The following is a 15,385-nucleotide window of genomic DNA, read 5'->3' on the forward strand; positions in this document are numbered from 1 at the left end:
CTTTCCTGGGTCACTTCCTTTGACACCAGTCAAAGCAGGATGGCTTGCATGAACTTCACTAACATTAAATGCTCCTTTCTTGTGTTGCCTTTGCCTTGTTAGTCTCCTGGGAATGAGCACACAGATCTTTGATGAGTTTTGCTTAAGATAATAAAAAGTAGCCAGCCTATTCCATCAATTTCCAAGTAAGAAGGAAAAATCATGTCATGATGATAGCACAGGGCAAGATCTGATTGTGGGTTTCCTGTATCAGTGGTTTTATCAGATAGGAAAGGGAACGAGAGGCAGGGCCTACCCTGTATTGTTGCAAGGTTTCTACATTTTTACGTGGAATAGTACAATTCTAACTTTAAGTGGATTGAAAACTTAAGGACGTATATTATAATCCCTACAACAACCACTAAAAAATATGATTGAAAGAGACATAGTTGAAAAGCCAAAGAAGAATTCTAAAAATTATTAAATTAATCCACAAGAAAGCAGGAAAGGAGAAGGAGAGGAACAAAATCAGAGAACACAAATAGAAATCACATTAAAAATGCTTAATCACTATTCAAAAATAAAATAAATAAATCATTGATACATGGAACAATATGGATGAATCCTTAAATTCATCAAGAATAAGCATCAAAAAAGAATGCATACTGTGAATCTTTATTCTCTATATCTATATCTATTTATCCGTATAGCTAGCTAACTAGCTATCAAATTCACTTGTATGAAGTACTAAAGTACTGAACTGAATCTATGGTGGAAAAAATCAGCAACCGTTGCCTTAGTGGGAAGAGGGCAGGGATTTAACTGGAAGGGACATGAGGGGATTTTCTTGGGTGATAGTTATATTATGTATCTTTAAAGAGATTTGGGTTGAATGTGTGTATGCATGTCAGATTCATCAAATGGTACACTTAAGATTTGTGAGTTTCATTGTATGTAAGTTTACCTAAAAAGAAAAAAATAAATTAATATTCACTTTAATTATGGTACACATGCTAAAATATTTAGGGTGAAGTTTACTGATTTCTGCAACTTACTTGCATAAAAAATAAGGTAAATGATGGATAAAGAGTTGGATAGATGGTAGATATATAATAAAATAATTATAATCAAATGTCAATTGTAGAATCTAGGTAGTGAATACATGGTATACATTTTTTCGACTTTCCTGTATGTTTGAAAGCTTTTATAATGAAAAATTGGTTAAAAAAAAAAAAGAAGGTGAAACAAACCATTTTCAGATAAAACCTGTGGAAATTTGTTGCCAGCAGACCTGCACTACAATAAATGCTAAGAAAGTTTCATGTGGAAGGGAAATGATACCAGGTGAAAATGTGAATCTGTAAGGAGGAAAGAAGAACCCTGGAAATCATAAATAGTACATACTGTTTTTCCTCTATTTTCTATGTTACTTAAAGCCAACTGACTGTTTAAAGCAAAAATGATGACAAATGTATTGTGGCATTTAAAATATATGTAGAAGTGAAATGTTACAACAACAAGAGTACAAAGTCAGGAGGGGGTGTAAAGAGAATTACACTTCATAAGTTCCTTCATTGTAAAGGAAGTAATATTAATTTCAGACAGAATGTGATAAGGATATATATTTTAATTATGAGAGAAACCACAAAACATAAACAAAAATAGTTATAACTAAATAGCCGATGAATGGAATGTAGAACTGAAAAATGCTTGATTAACCCCAAATGAAAGAAGGAAAAGAGGAAGAGAGAACAGAGTAGATAAGTAAAAAAATAAGAATTACATTAAATGTAAATGGACTAAATATGCTGCTTAAAAGGCAAGAGATTCTCAGACCAGATAAGAAAGCAAGACCTAAATCTATGCTGTTTAAAAGATATACACTTGAAATACAAAGACACAAGGAGGTTAAAGTAAAAGGAAGGAAAATATATGCCGTGCCAATACTAAGCACAAGAAAGCTGGTGTGGCTATATTACTATCCCAGAAGGAGCATTACCAGAAATAAGGTGGGTCATTTCATAGTGAGGGGCTGTGTTTTTGTTTAAACATCTCTAATAAAGATTCTGAATTTCAATCAGAATATTTGCCAAAACAGCTGTTTTGTGTTTGAGTTCTTCATTTTTTATTTCTCTTCCTCTCACGTCTCATGTAACTCCTTCCTCTCTAATATTATTAATTTGTAATAAAGTGCTTTTCCCATTTTTATTTCTTTAAAAACTAATTAGCAAAAATAAAATTTAAATAATTGCCCATAGTTTCCTCTTTGTAACCATACATTTGCCTTCCTTTTATCTTGTCCCTCTGTGGTCCTGGTGCATAGGCATTTACAGTTTTTATAGCTGAAATTATAACACGGGTACAATTTTGTGTTCTGGTCATTCTCTTATATCAGTAAAACACCCTGTTTATGTTGCATGTATTATGGCAAGTTTTCTCAGCCTTGGCACTATTGAAATTTTGCACCAGATTTGTTTGTGGGGAGCTGTCGTGTGCATTGTGGGTGGCTTAGCAGTACCGCTGAACTCCACAATTACTAGATTCCAGTAGACCCCAACCCCCTAGTTGTGACAATCAAAAATGTCTCCACTTTGCCAAAAGTTCCCTGGGAGGTACAATCACCCCTCGTTGAGGGCCACTGAATCTGGGAATCATTTTTATTCACAGCCTAACATTATATACATTTAGTTGAGGACTCATACTTTGCCAAAATAATTCCTATTACTGGACATATTATTTCCAACACTTTCCATTTAAATTTAAATTCCATTTAAATTTCACTATAAGAGGCATGCTCATAGCCATTCCTTCCTTCTAGGCTACTTATTTTCCTTAGAGTAAATTCCTGGGTATGGGGTGTGTGGGTTCAAGGACATTTGACCATCCTCTTTTGAGGACTTTGAGGAGAAGAATGATCCTCAGAGTGATCGAAAGCTGGGGATTTCCATGCCCTGAATCAGTCCCCTGCCAATATAAATCACGCAAATCATTTAGGACCCATCTGTGTCATGGAGAAAAGTGCAAGGTGACTTATACATTTTGGTGCTGGGTCAACAAATTAGTTATCTGAGCTATAAATTACTGCAGTGATCCATAAATCAAATCTGTATTATATAAATCAATAGATACAGATATATGATGAGAATTTAAGAATACTAATTTATAAAATGCATTATGATAAATTGAACCACGCAATAAAGGAAAACTGTGGCACATCCATCAGTGCCTCCTCACCCAAGGAGACATTAGATGCCCAGACTGGCAGCAAAGGAGCTGGGAAGTAAAGTCAATAGACTCTGCATGGAAGGGGAATATGGAAAACTCTTAGTGATTCCTGCAAAATAGATTGCTGATGTATATTTTAACTTTCAAGAAACATCTAAAGTGCAGTTTTCCTTTTTTGTATTTTTTTCCTCCAGAGTCTGGTGCCTCTGGATTTAAGGATGGTTGAGAAAGTAGCCAAGCTTTTTCTTGCTTCTCTGCATGCTGCTGCTCCAGCCTGGAATTCTTCCCTCCAGTTCTCTCTCTTCGCTTATATTCATCCTCCGGTTCTCAGTTTGAATGTCCTTTCTTCAGGGACACCTTCCCCCACACCCCTGACTGGATCAGGTCATCCTGTCAAGGGCTTCTATAGCTTCCCGCTTCCTCATTGCTTATGTATCCATTCCCACCCATTGTTCATGCCCATGATCGCTCTCCCGCATGAGAGTATAAGCTCCAGAGGAAAATAGTAGCGTCTGCCTTATCCTCTGCTATATATCCAGTACCTAGTACATTGCCACAGACTACACACGCTAGTGTTCCTGGAATAACTGAATGACAGGAGAAAGGAGGGTCCCATAGGTAGGGGCTGGGGGCTTGGAGATGCCATCTCTGGCAGGTGCTGGGTCAGTGATGCGTAGTATTTATTCTAAACTTCCTCAGCTGTTTTATGAGAACTTATTAAAGGAATGTTGTGGGTCGATAAGTTTGAAAAAATTGCATATTTCATTCCGCACTAGGAGAGTTGGGATGCACATCACCATAGGAAAGGCTCTTCTAGTTAAAAATGTTAAATATTGGGCTTCCCTGGTGGCGCAGTGGTTGAGGGTCCGCCTGCCGGTGCAGGGGACACGGGTTCGTGCCCCGGTCCGGGAAGATCCCACATGCCGCGGAGCGGCTAGACCCGTGAGCCATGGCTGCTGAGGCTGCGCGTCCGGAGCCTGTGCTCCGCAACGGGAGAGGCCACAACAGTGAGAGGCCCACGTACTGCAAAAAAAAAAAAAAAAAAAACGTTAAATATCGTTTCACTGAGGTCAGGGTATCCAAACAGAGGGAGGTTATCTGGGTTGTGAGTTTTGCCAGATCCAATCACCAGACCCTGATCAACACAGTTTTCTTAGGCGTTTCATGGTCTCCCCATCCTGGACAAGGTGATGCCAGAGACACAGGCTACAAATCCTTTCCTACCAAGAGATCGTGTCTTGTTGGGGGTACACATACGTACCTGTAACTGAAATCTCAGGCAAACTCTCTGGGGTACGAAACAAAAATTTATTTTTTTCTAACCACAGCCTTTAAACCTGCTCTATTGTATTTCCCTTCCCCACCTCTTGACAAGAGTTCCTGCAGACCCCGCGATTTTATGGTCCCTTTAACTATAGAAATAGTCATCCTGACAATCAAGACTCACATTCACGCAGCAGCAAGTCCTTCTGGTTAAATCCCCACTTCAGCTTCTCTCCCATCCAAAGCCTCTCCTCCCCAGCTCAGCTGTGGCCTGTGACTGAGGTCTTCTTTTATTCTGTCTTCATCTTCAGCTCTTCTGGGGTGGGCAGGAGGAGGGGGTCTTAAAGACAAGGGCCAGACGCGCTTACACCCGGCTAGAGATGGCAGCGGCAGCGGCGGGGGACTCCGACTCCTGGGACGCGGACACGTTCTCTGTGGAAGACTGGGTGCAGAAGGTGGGGGGTGGCGGCACCACCGGCGGGGACCGCTGGGAAGGCGAGGACGAGGACGAGGACGTCAAGGATAACTGGGATGATGATGATGATGATGAAAAAAAAAGAAGCAGCAGAAGTAAAACCAGAAGTAAAAATTTCAGAAAATAAAAAAACAGCAGAGAAGATAAAAGAGAAAGAACGGCAGCAGAAGAAAAGGCAAGAAGAAATTAAAAAGAGGTTAGAAGAACCTGAAGAACCTAAAGTGTTAACACCAGACAGATAAACTGCGGCTAAAGAAATTACAGGAAGAGTCAGACCTCGAATTAGCGAAAGAAACATTTGGTGTTAATACTACAGTTTATGGAATAGATGCTATGAACCCATCTTCAAGGGATGACTTCACAGAGTTTGGAAAGTTACTAAAAGATAAAATTACACAATATGAAAAATCACTATACTATGCCAGTTTTTTGGAAGCCTTAGTTCGAGATGTGTGTATTTCATTGGAAATTGATGACTTGAAAAAGATTACCAGTTCATTGACTGTACTTTGCAGTGAAAAACAGAAGCAAGAAAAGCAAAGCAAAGCCAAAAAGAAGAAGAAAGGTGTGGTTCCCGGAGAGGGATTAAAGGCTACCATGAAAGACCATCTGGCAGATCATGGTGGTTATGATGGAGGATATGTTCAAGATTTTGAAGACTTCACGTGACCTTTTATCTTCTCCTGGTGTCTTCTTTCTGTTGCCCACAATCCCTTCAACATGTAGCACAACTTCCTTTCCTTTCAGTTCTGCCAAATGCTACAATCAGAAGTTCAGCATCTTTTGTGCTGGTTATTAACCCCTTGACACTTAGGTGCTAATGTGCAAATGAGGGAACTTGGATCTTGCTGCCAAGGGGTTAAAATTGGGAACCTCCATTGCTACTAAATCATAGTTTAAAAAACCAGACCTAATAATGTTGTTGTTGCTGCTATCTGATTCCATAGCAGCAGTCACTAAATTGGAAACAAAGGTTGCAACACGACAAAAAATTGTGTAGTATTTACCAGCACCATTCAGTAATACAGCCTTAACCATACCTCCTTGAACTACTTCATAACTTGTCAAGAAAAGCAGTCTGCTGTAAGGGCATGTGGTATGCACCTAGTATTAAAGTTGCTTTGTCTTAAAATTGAGCGTGAGGATATTAAAAATACATTGTGAAGAAGACTGCTTATCTCAGAGTGAAGATGGCGGCTGAAAAGCGCTAGTTTGATACTTAAAAATTAAATGACCAAAACCCTCCAACTTGGAAGCTGAAGAAGGTAAACCTCTCCATTATTGCATTACCAAGTTGTGGAATCTCTTGAGTGCATAGACTGTCCAGTTTCTATCTATCAGACTATTCTACTGAGGGAGTGCTTCAGATGGGGGAGGGAAACTCCTTACTACCTATTTTATTTGTCTGATTTAAGTGTCTGAGAAACAAATCTCCTTTGTTCTCTGAGGCTGCAGGGGATCAGCTTTAACGGGGTTTTGGCATTTCCTTTATAAAACTTCGTTTTGTTCCGCAAACTGCGCCATTTAACTACAGTTTGGTAAATTGTTATGTTAACAATTATGACATCTGCAATGTTTTATAAAGCAACTAATTTAATAAAGTCACTATTGTGAGGAAAAAAATAAAATAAAATAAAATAAAGACGAAGGCCAAAACCTTTGTGCTTAATGGGCCATGCCATTGTGGTCCCCTCTCCACTCGCGGGGACTGGGCGTGGATGGTCTCCAGGGACAGGCAGGGTCATGCTGGCTGTCTTGCAGGTGAATATGTGGACTTTCCTGAAGCCCCTCAGGAGGAGGCTCCCCACGGTCCAGGTCCCTGACCTCCTGTGATGCTCCTGTCTGCCCCCCAACCCAGGCTCTTCCTGGGGGAGCCCCTTGCCCTGGCAGCCCATCCCTGGGGTGATGCCAGCCCACTTCCTCCCATGGCACTGGCTAGGACCATGGGAGGGGCACCCTTGTCCCTCCAGACTCTGTGGCTCTGTCACCTCATGGGGCTGTCATGGGCTGCTCTGCTCAGCCTCCCACCTTCAGAGCTCTCCAGGTGACCCTCAGGAGACTGTGGCCCCTCCCTCCCAAAGTCTGGGCCACCCACAGCCAAGCCTCCCAAGAACAGTCTCGCCACAGTCTGCACCGGGGCAGCCTTGGGGCCGACATCTGGCTGGAGAGGGGCAGCCAGGCTCCCTTTCAAAAGCACCCTCCACCTTTCCGGGAGGTGCCCCAAGAGCCCTCTTCACCTGGCTCGGCTGGACGGGAGCGCTCACCTCCCTCTTCAAGGCCATTTCCTCCAAGGGCTCCCTCCCCCATCAATGAGCTCCTCTGGCTTTCCAGGCTGCATATACAGGAGGGTGCAGTGGTGGGGTCAGGCTTACAAGACCTCTAGCTTGTTTCTTAGTAAGCACCTTGGGGCTTTCTCCATAATTAGGGGCACTTAACACTAAAGACCCTCAGCTGTGGGGCTGTGGGTCTGAGCTAAGCAGGAAAATCTTTCATTCTTCTGTTCATGTGTAGGTGAATGGGCAGCATCAGACCACACATGACGATGGACTTGGCTGGAGGTCTTTGCAATGCTCAAGGCATGTTTGGAATAGGACAAGACCACAGATCTGAGAGTCTGGGGAGGTTTCCAGTGGGAGTTGGGGCCTGATCTGAGCTTTGAAGGATTTTTCTTTATTTAAAAAATTGCATTATAAAAGTTATATAGGTTTCTTATAAAGAACAACCACAAGATAAAATAAAACTCCTTTCCGGTCTCACTTTCCCAGAATAACCTCTCGTAGTAGCTCTGTATTGCCCTAGACCTTTTAAAATATATATATGGGGACTTCCCTGGTGGCGCAGTGGTTAAGAATCCACCTGTCAATGCAGGGGACACGGGTTCGGTCCCTGGCCCGGGAAGATCCCACATGCCGCAGAGCAACTAAGCCCGTGTGCCACAACTACTGAGCCTGCGTTCTAGAGCCTGTGAGCCACAACTACTGAGCGCACATGCCACAACTACTGAAGCCCACACAACTAGAGCCCGTGCTCTGCAACAAGAGAAGCCACCGCAATGAGAAGCCTGTGCACCGCAATGAAGAGAAGCCCCTGCTTTCCACAACTAGGGAAAGCCCGCACGCAGCAACGAAGACCCAACACAGCAAAAATACATAAATAAATTTAAAAAATGGTTAACTTAAAAAAAAAAGAAAGAAAATATTTAAAAAAACGTATACGTAAACACACACATCCGAAACACAAATAAAGCACAAGTTTTTTTGTTTTTGTTTTAAGACAATGTGTACCGGCTTGAAGGATTTTGAACAGTCTTTCACCAAATATTTGTGTGTGGCTGTGGCTTGCGATGACACCGTGCCAGTTACTGAGGGCAGGGAGATAAGGCACGCTGGCCAGGCTTGGAGGAACAGGGCTGCTGGATGTGGCTGTGCCTGGGTCCTGTGGCCCAAGCACATGTCCTGGCTGTGTGCAGCCCGTGAAGGTGCCCTGGAGCAAGGGATGTCTTTTCATAATTACAGCAAAGGCATTGGCTCCCTGAGAAAGGTCCAGCTTCCTGGTGGAGCCAGAGAAAGGAACAGACCACTCTAACGCTGGAACAAGGCTCGAGGGTGACCCAAGGCCTTGTGGGCAAGGAGATAGGAGATCTCCACACCGAGGGAGCATGAGCCGTGAGGCCGGGGACCTCTGGGGACTCAGAAGAACACCTGGCTTCTGCCTCTGGGATCTGACCGTTTACCTGGGGTGAAACTCACACACCTGAGATAAATGTCAACAAATTGACCAAATGAATGATGTGCTGAAGTGTGAGATACAGATGGTACAGATGGTGATGTGCTGAAGTATGAGATACAGATGGTATTCTAGACATCTGGCTTCTGTGTGGGGACATGCCGGCCAGGCTTTCTGATGGTCAGTGTAACTCCTCTGCTCAAAACCCTTCACTGGTCTGTCTCCTGTCACGTTCAAGAGAAAGAAAACCCAAACTTCTTTGCAGGGACATAAGGAGGGCCCTCTGAGATCTGAGTGCCCTCGACCACTCCAGCTTCATTTCCTGGCCTTTGGGTGTTCCAGGACCCTCCACTTACACGGAGACTCTTGGAGTCCCCAGAGCGCCCTGCCCTCAAGGCTCTGCAGCTTCTCGGCCTCGGCACATGTTGCTCTAAGTCTGGATGACCTTATGTGCCCCTCGCTGCCCCTCCCGCAGTCTGGCTAACTCTCCCTTGGTTCCTAACCATGGCAATGCCCGTGAGGTTTGGGAATTTCCTCCTAGAAACCACTTCTGATCTTTTCGTTTAAGTGGAGTTGGGAGCAGCCTAGCTGGTGATATACTTTCTCCTATTCTGTCATTCATTCCTAAAACTTCATGGCAGACAGAGGGAGAAAGGAGGTCCAGATAACCCAGTGTGGTCTCAGAGAGGGAGGCCTGCTGGAAGAGGCACTGAGCCTTTGTACATATTAAACTTTACTTGCAGCGGCAAACCATTACATGCTCTGCTGAGGTAGAAAATGGCATTTTTCTTTAAGCTCTGTTATGTTTGAAAGTTATTTGAATAATAGTATACTCGTATATCCAAATCAATTCCTTGTTAGAATGACTCGATGCTTTTGAAACATCGTCTTTGAGGACACACGTATTTAATCTTGGTGGAATATCATTCTGTTTGCTGACACCATTCAGCCTCAGTTTCCATTTGCAGCCAGAATTAACATGAAGGAGCTCTTAATTGTGTTCTGTGAATCAAAGCCCAGAAAAAAACATAAACATTTGTCTCAAAAAGAAAACAGGGGCTTCGCTGGTGGTGCAGTGGTTGAGGGTCCGCCTGCCGATGCAGGGGACACGGGTTCGTGCCCCAGTCCGGGAAGATCCCACATGCCGCGGAGCGGCTGGGCCCGTGAGCCATGGCCGCTGAGCCTGCGCGTCCGGAGCCTGTGCTCCACAGCGGAAGAGGCCCGCGTACCGCAAAAAAAGAAAGAAAACAGACTTCTTATATACGAAGTCTTCTGGGTACTCTGGAAAGCCTGAGATTGTTTCCACCAGCCGAGCAGGTTAGGCTCTTTGTGCCAGTTATTGGCTACGAGTGATGGATGGATTTTCCTTCCTGGGCACCAAGGACGGTGGATGATGAAAAATGGTGACCCTGCCCGCTTGCCCAGACCCTGCCATCTGCCCTGTTGCTCCCCTCCTGCTTTGTGAAATTCGTCAGGTGAGCACTGTTCTAATGGCTGCTCCAACCAAAACAGTAAAAACCTATCAGGGGAGCTACCTATTTGTATCCAATTGTGTTAACTTCCCACTAACATGCTTTTCTCTGCCCTGCCCTTAACTTCCTTTGACGGATGATGTAAGAAACTGATGGGTGAAGCCCTCTATGGTATTTATTGTAGCTGGTTGGTGAGGATATTGTCCACTAAATCAGTGGACCTTGTTTGAAGAGCCATCTGAAACATTTAAAGCTCGAGTCCAAGAAAGGCATTGTTTCATCTGCAGAACTACGATGCTTTATTTTTCGTGGACAGTTTCAATTTTGTAATTGATTTGCTGTGGCTGCCAGGAAACTCAGAGCCCTATTTGCAGTCCAGTTTTTACCAGTGTATGACCCTATGATCCTATATTTATGTATGCTGTCCCTTGATTCACCTTCCTATTTTATTTACACTTCTTTTCTGATTTCATTTGATGTATATTTATATTCGTATCTCCAGCTCTAGCCCCTTCTATCAAACACACAGAATGAGTAGAGCCCAACAGGGTGCTAGCAGAAGATAAGTATTTATATGTATTTATTTTTTCCACTACAGTCCCATCAGACCTGCTCTGTGGCTCATACTTTCTTGCACCTTGGATAAAATCCCTGTGAAGTTCCATAACTTTTCTTGACACTCTTAGGGAAAAAACATCTCTTGTTCACTTTCCAACACCAGAAGTCTCATCTTACTAGTTACAGTGTTCACTCCAGAGCAGTAACCAAAATTCAGAACTTTCTTCCGGGTTCAACTTCTCCAGCATTGAGCTCACTTCTGGATGGGAACCTTGTTGGGGAGTTGTGGACTGGGGCGGCAGTCAGCATCTCTTTTGCCCCAAATTGCTGTTCTAACCACCTGTACCTTCTTCTGCAGATTGCCTGTTGCTCCTCCTGAGTTGAATGGAAGATAAGGGGTAGGAAAGCTCTTACCTGGCTGAGGTTGCCTTGTCCTAAGGTAGAAACAGTCTTGGTCTTTGCAATATGACCCACTCAGCTTCCATAATGAAGCCTGGGGGCTAAAATACAGCACATGTCTCTGTCCCGCTGTTGGTGGAAGGCAATTTGCTCCTGGGACATCTCAAGCCAAATCTCATACACTTCTCCAGACCAAGGTGTTGCACTTGTCTCTGTACCTGTTACACTCTAAAAGCACAGGGCAAACTCCCCAGATGGTTCTTGAGATGCCCTTTCTGGATCTTCTTGACTTCACAGTTTGGCTGTGGGTACTCAGAGAGCAACCTAGGAGGGTTTAGTGAAGGGACTATGGACAGAGGTGCGGCAAAGTAAGAACAAAAGAAGGTGAGGCTCCCAGATACCAGCACTGTGCCCTGAAGAGGGTAGGGGAGCGAATGATGCACTTGGGGAAGATAGGCTGCCGGACAGCTGCAGTGGCTACAAGGAGCCAGCCATAGCCAGGTGGGGCGTGTTATGGGTCGAATTGTGTCCCCTCAGAAATATATGTTGAGGTACTAACCCCCAGTATTCTATGAATGTGACCCTAATTGGAAATAGAGTCTTTACAGATGGAATCAATTTAAGATGAGGTCATTAGGGTGGGCCCTAATCCAATATGACTGGTGTCCTTATAAGAAGAGAAGACAGAGACAGAGACACAGACCAAGAGAAGATAATGCCAGGTGAAGATGGAAGAAGAGATTGGAGTGATGCGTCTACAAACTGAGGGACACCAAGGATTGCTGACAACCACCAGAATCTAGGAGAGAAACAGGGAACACGTTCTCCCTTGAGCCTCCAGTGGGAGCCAGCCCTGCCGACATCTAGATTTTAGACTTCCATTCTCCAGAACTGTGACAGATACATTTCATTGTTTTAAGCCATCCAAGTCTCTGGTCATTTGTTGTGGCAGCTCTAGGGAATCAACACAGGGTGGGGTGGGAAAATTCCTTCAGCTGTGTTCTCCTGCCTTATTCTCTCATGGTGGTGCCCCTCCCTGGACAGACCCCCACTCTCTGGAAGCCAGAAAGCAAAGGAGCAGCTGCGCAGTCTCTAGAGGTCAGCCTCTGGGCACAGGGCAGGGCAGAGGGTGGAGGGACGGTGGTTGTAGGTGGAGAATAAGCCCAGCCAGCCCTGCCTCCGGCTTCTGTCTTCTTCAGTGTCAGGGCCAGTGGTGGCAGGGGATCCATCCGAAGGGCACTGGACAAACTGCTGCCTCGACCCTTCTTTTCTGCCCTTTGAATCTGGTTCTTTCGTGAGCACAGGGGCTTGGAACACAGCTGGCTCCTCACAACTGCATCTTGGATCGGAAGTCAGCTTTCCCAGGAGAACGATGTTATAACCGGGCGAGGAATGGTATTTCCGTGCTGAGAAGGGCAGTGATGTACAGGCTAAAAGGCTGGGGAACCGTAAATGTGAAAGGCTGTTCAAACTCATTTGTAAGCAGGCAAAGTCAAGTCGAAACTGCATGGAGATGAATCAATTGTCACCCTCTGGGTTGGCTGGCTGCCAGGGCTGGCTACTTCTCCTTGCAGGGCTGGCTGTGGGTGGTGCCAGGTGTAGAGACCCAGCACAGCGCTGACACATATTAGGTGCTCAGCAAATATGACTTCCTCTCTCTTCATGCGCAGCCCCTCTCCTCAGCTCCCCTAACTGGCACTGTAAAGAATATGACATTGAATGCACAAGGCACAGCTTCAGTGTATCAGTGCATCAGTGCTGCAGAATCCACCTGTACTGATGGAAACCCCTGCTGCTTTCACACTGAGCGCTCTCGGCAGTACATACTCCTGGGCAGAGCAAGTGCTCTCGTGAGAAAAGTGATTGAATTCAATCACATGGGTCTCAAGGGAAGTGGAAGGGCAGGGTGGGTGCTGAGAGTTAAGAAAAACACTTGCGCCTTATGACAATGGCATCAGAATTGTAATCCCATTGAGGGATCCCGTAAAAGTTGGATGAGGGTAGCTGCAGTGGGTGCTCTGCTCATATCTCCTCAGAAGTTTTCACCATTTCCACCTATACCAGCCCAACATCCAGGAACCAGCACCTGCATCTTTGTTAGGGTTGCCCTTGGGCTACTGGAACCCCCTTTGTCCCTGTGCACTGCTGGCTGGAAGTGCCTATGAATTAACGTCCCCCTGGGGTCCGTCCTTAACCACTGGCTGATGGATGTCCAGGCAAGAGTCTCCTGGCTCCCTGGAGCCAGGATAGCTCTGAGCCATATTTTTGTGTCACTTTTCAGAGTTCTTCCATGAGATTAAAGTTCAGTCTTCCATTGTGGTAATTGGCTTAATAACATGCTTTTACTTATTGCCTTCACCTCCCATGACTACCAGCCCCCTCTGCTACCACTGTTTCTGTACTTCCTATAGCTGGTTTGTCCTCCAGTGCTTGGTGCAGGGTCTGCTTCTGGGGCAACCCAAACTAAGACAGGTGGCAAGCTTGGCCTACTGAGCCCATGGTCTCCAGATATTGCCCCTTCTGGGAGTCAGGGATTGGACTAGCCTTGGCCACTGGCTTCTTGCTTTTTGTGTTGATTCATCGCCAAGAGCTGCATAGCTCACTCACAACCTCAACATAATGAAAACATGTATCTAGCACTTGTCACATGCCAGGCACTGTTCTAAACACTTTGCATGAACTAACTCATTAAATCCTCATAGAAACCCTACGGACTAAGTATTATTATTCTCATATCAGAGGTGAGACAGTAGGCTCAAATGAGGAGACTTACCCAAAACACAGGGCAGGCTAATAGGGCTTCAAGCCAGTCTTGTGACTTTAGATCATGCTTTTCCCACTGTACATTTACACTCTATGAAATGTGCTTTTTATTTCTGTGTATTTTTGTTAGCTTCCATGAGAATCTGGGGTACAGTAACTGAGTCCTTTTGTGGAGGTTATTAGCCCTCCATGGAGGGATTGGGGGGAAAAAAAGATAAAAGAAAGATATTAAGACTGAGTGTTTTGTAATTCCCCAAACTCATATGTTGAAGCCCTAACCCTCAATTGGAGGTAATTGGATGTGAGGCCTTTGGGAGATAACTGTGTTTAGATGAGGTCACGAGGGTGGGGCCCCAATGATGGGATTAGTGTCCTTATAAGAAGAGGAAGAGAAACCAGAGCTCTCTTCTCTGTCCACCATGTGAAGACACAGCAAGAAGGTGGTAGGAAGAGGACTCTCACCAAGAACCAAATCTGCTGGCATCTGGATCTTGGACTTGCCAGCTTCCAGAACTGTGAGAAATAAATGTCTATTGTTTAAGCCACCCAGTGCATGGTATTTTGTTAGAGCAGCCTGGATGAAGACAGAAGGAAAGAGCCAGCCGTGAGACTATAAGAAAGGTTAAGGATGCTGAGAGGGAGTAAATTCTGGCCCTTGAATGGCAGTGGGTCTCTTAGCTACCAGGATGGGTCATGGGGTGAGGTGGTCACCGTTTGACAAACCTGGGCTTTGGAGAAGAGGGTCATAGGAAAACTGCTCAAAAGGGTCAAGGAAAGTTTTCTCCAAGGCTTCCTCCATCTTATGCATTCATGGTGGTTCTGGGTGCCTGGGAATTCTGAAGAATCCAGAGGGCTCAGGTTAACCCCCGAGCCACCATTGGGCACTGGAAGGAGGACCACAAAACCAGTTCCCTCTTCCAGGCATATTCCATTCTGCAGAGTTAGCAAAGTTACCAATATCTTCCTGATATTGCTGGGAAGGAAGGCCTGAGAATTTTCTAGCAAGGTTGGGTAGGGTTAACTTATGAACAATTAAAGACTGGTATCATTCTCATCTAAAACTATAGTGAAAAAGGGGGAACTAAGAGATAAAGTAACTTGGGAGGATCACACAGTAAGTGAAGGAGCCAGATTTCAAACCCAGCGCCTATATCTGGAACCTCCATTTGTAAGTACCTCACCATATTGTACCCTTAATAGGATGGTACCTGCTCTACTATTTTGTGTCAAATGTATTTGCCATCATTCTTATTTTTATGTAATTGAATATAAAAATAAGCATAAAAGCTCATGGGGATGCAGATGGCCAAGTGCAGGGGAAGCTAAATGGGCAGAGATCTCTGAAGTCCCTATTCCTTTTCAACCAAGAAATTCCATATTTTAAGTTCTCCATAGGATACCACTGGGGTGGAGACAGTTTGGGAACCACCAATGTGGTAGGAGATAAGTAGATTTGCATTTTAAGATCAAGGGGATTGAACTGCAGAAATGGATTTTTTGGGGGTAGGGGTGTTGGGAGTGGAGG

The 15,385-nt window shown here is 44.6% G+C and overlaps 1 pseudogene across 1 annotated transcript; it reads left to right on the forward strand.

The window, feature by feature from the left end:
- Positions 1-4,808: 4,808 nt before the first annotated feature.
- Positions 4,809-5,642, forward strand: LOC309962446 (eukaryotic translation initiation factor 3 subunit J-like; annotated as a pseudogene). Its single transcript has one exon. The product of its transcript is annotated as a eukaryotic translation initiation factor 3 subunit J-like (transcript).
- The last annotated feature ends 9,743 nt before the right edge of the window (positions 5,643-15,385 follow it).

Source organism: Leucopleurus acutus, assembly GCF_964270905.1.
Source record: "Leucopleurus acutus genome assembly, chromosome: 5".
Taxonomy (NCBI): domain Eukaryota; kingdom Metazoa; phylum Chordata; class Mammalia; order Artiodactyla; family Delphinidae; genus Leucopleurus; species Leucopleurus acutus.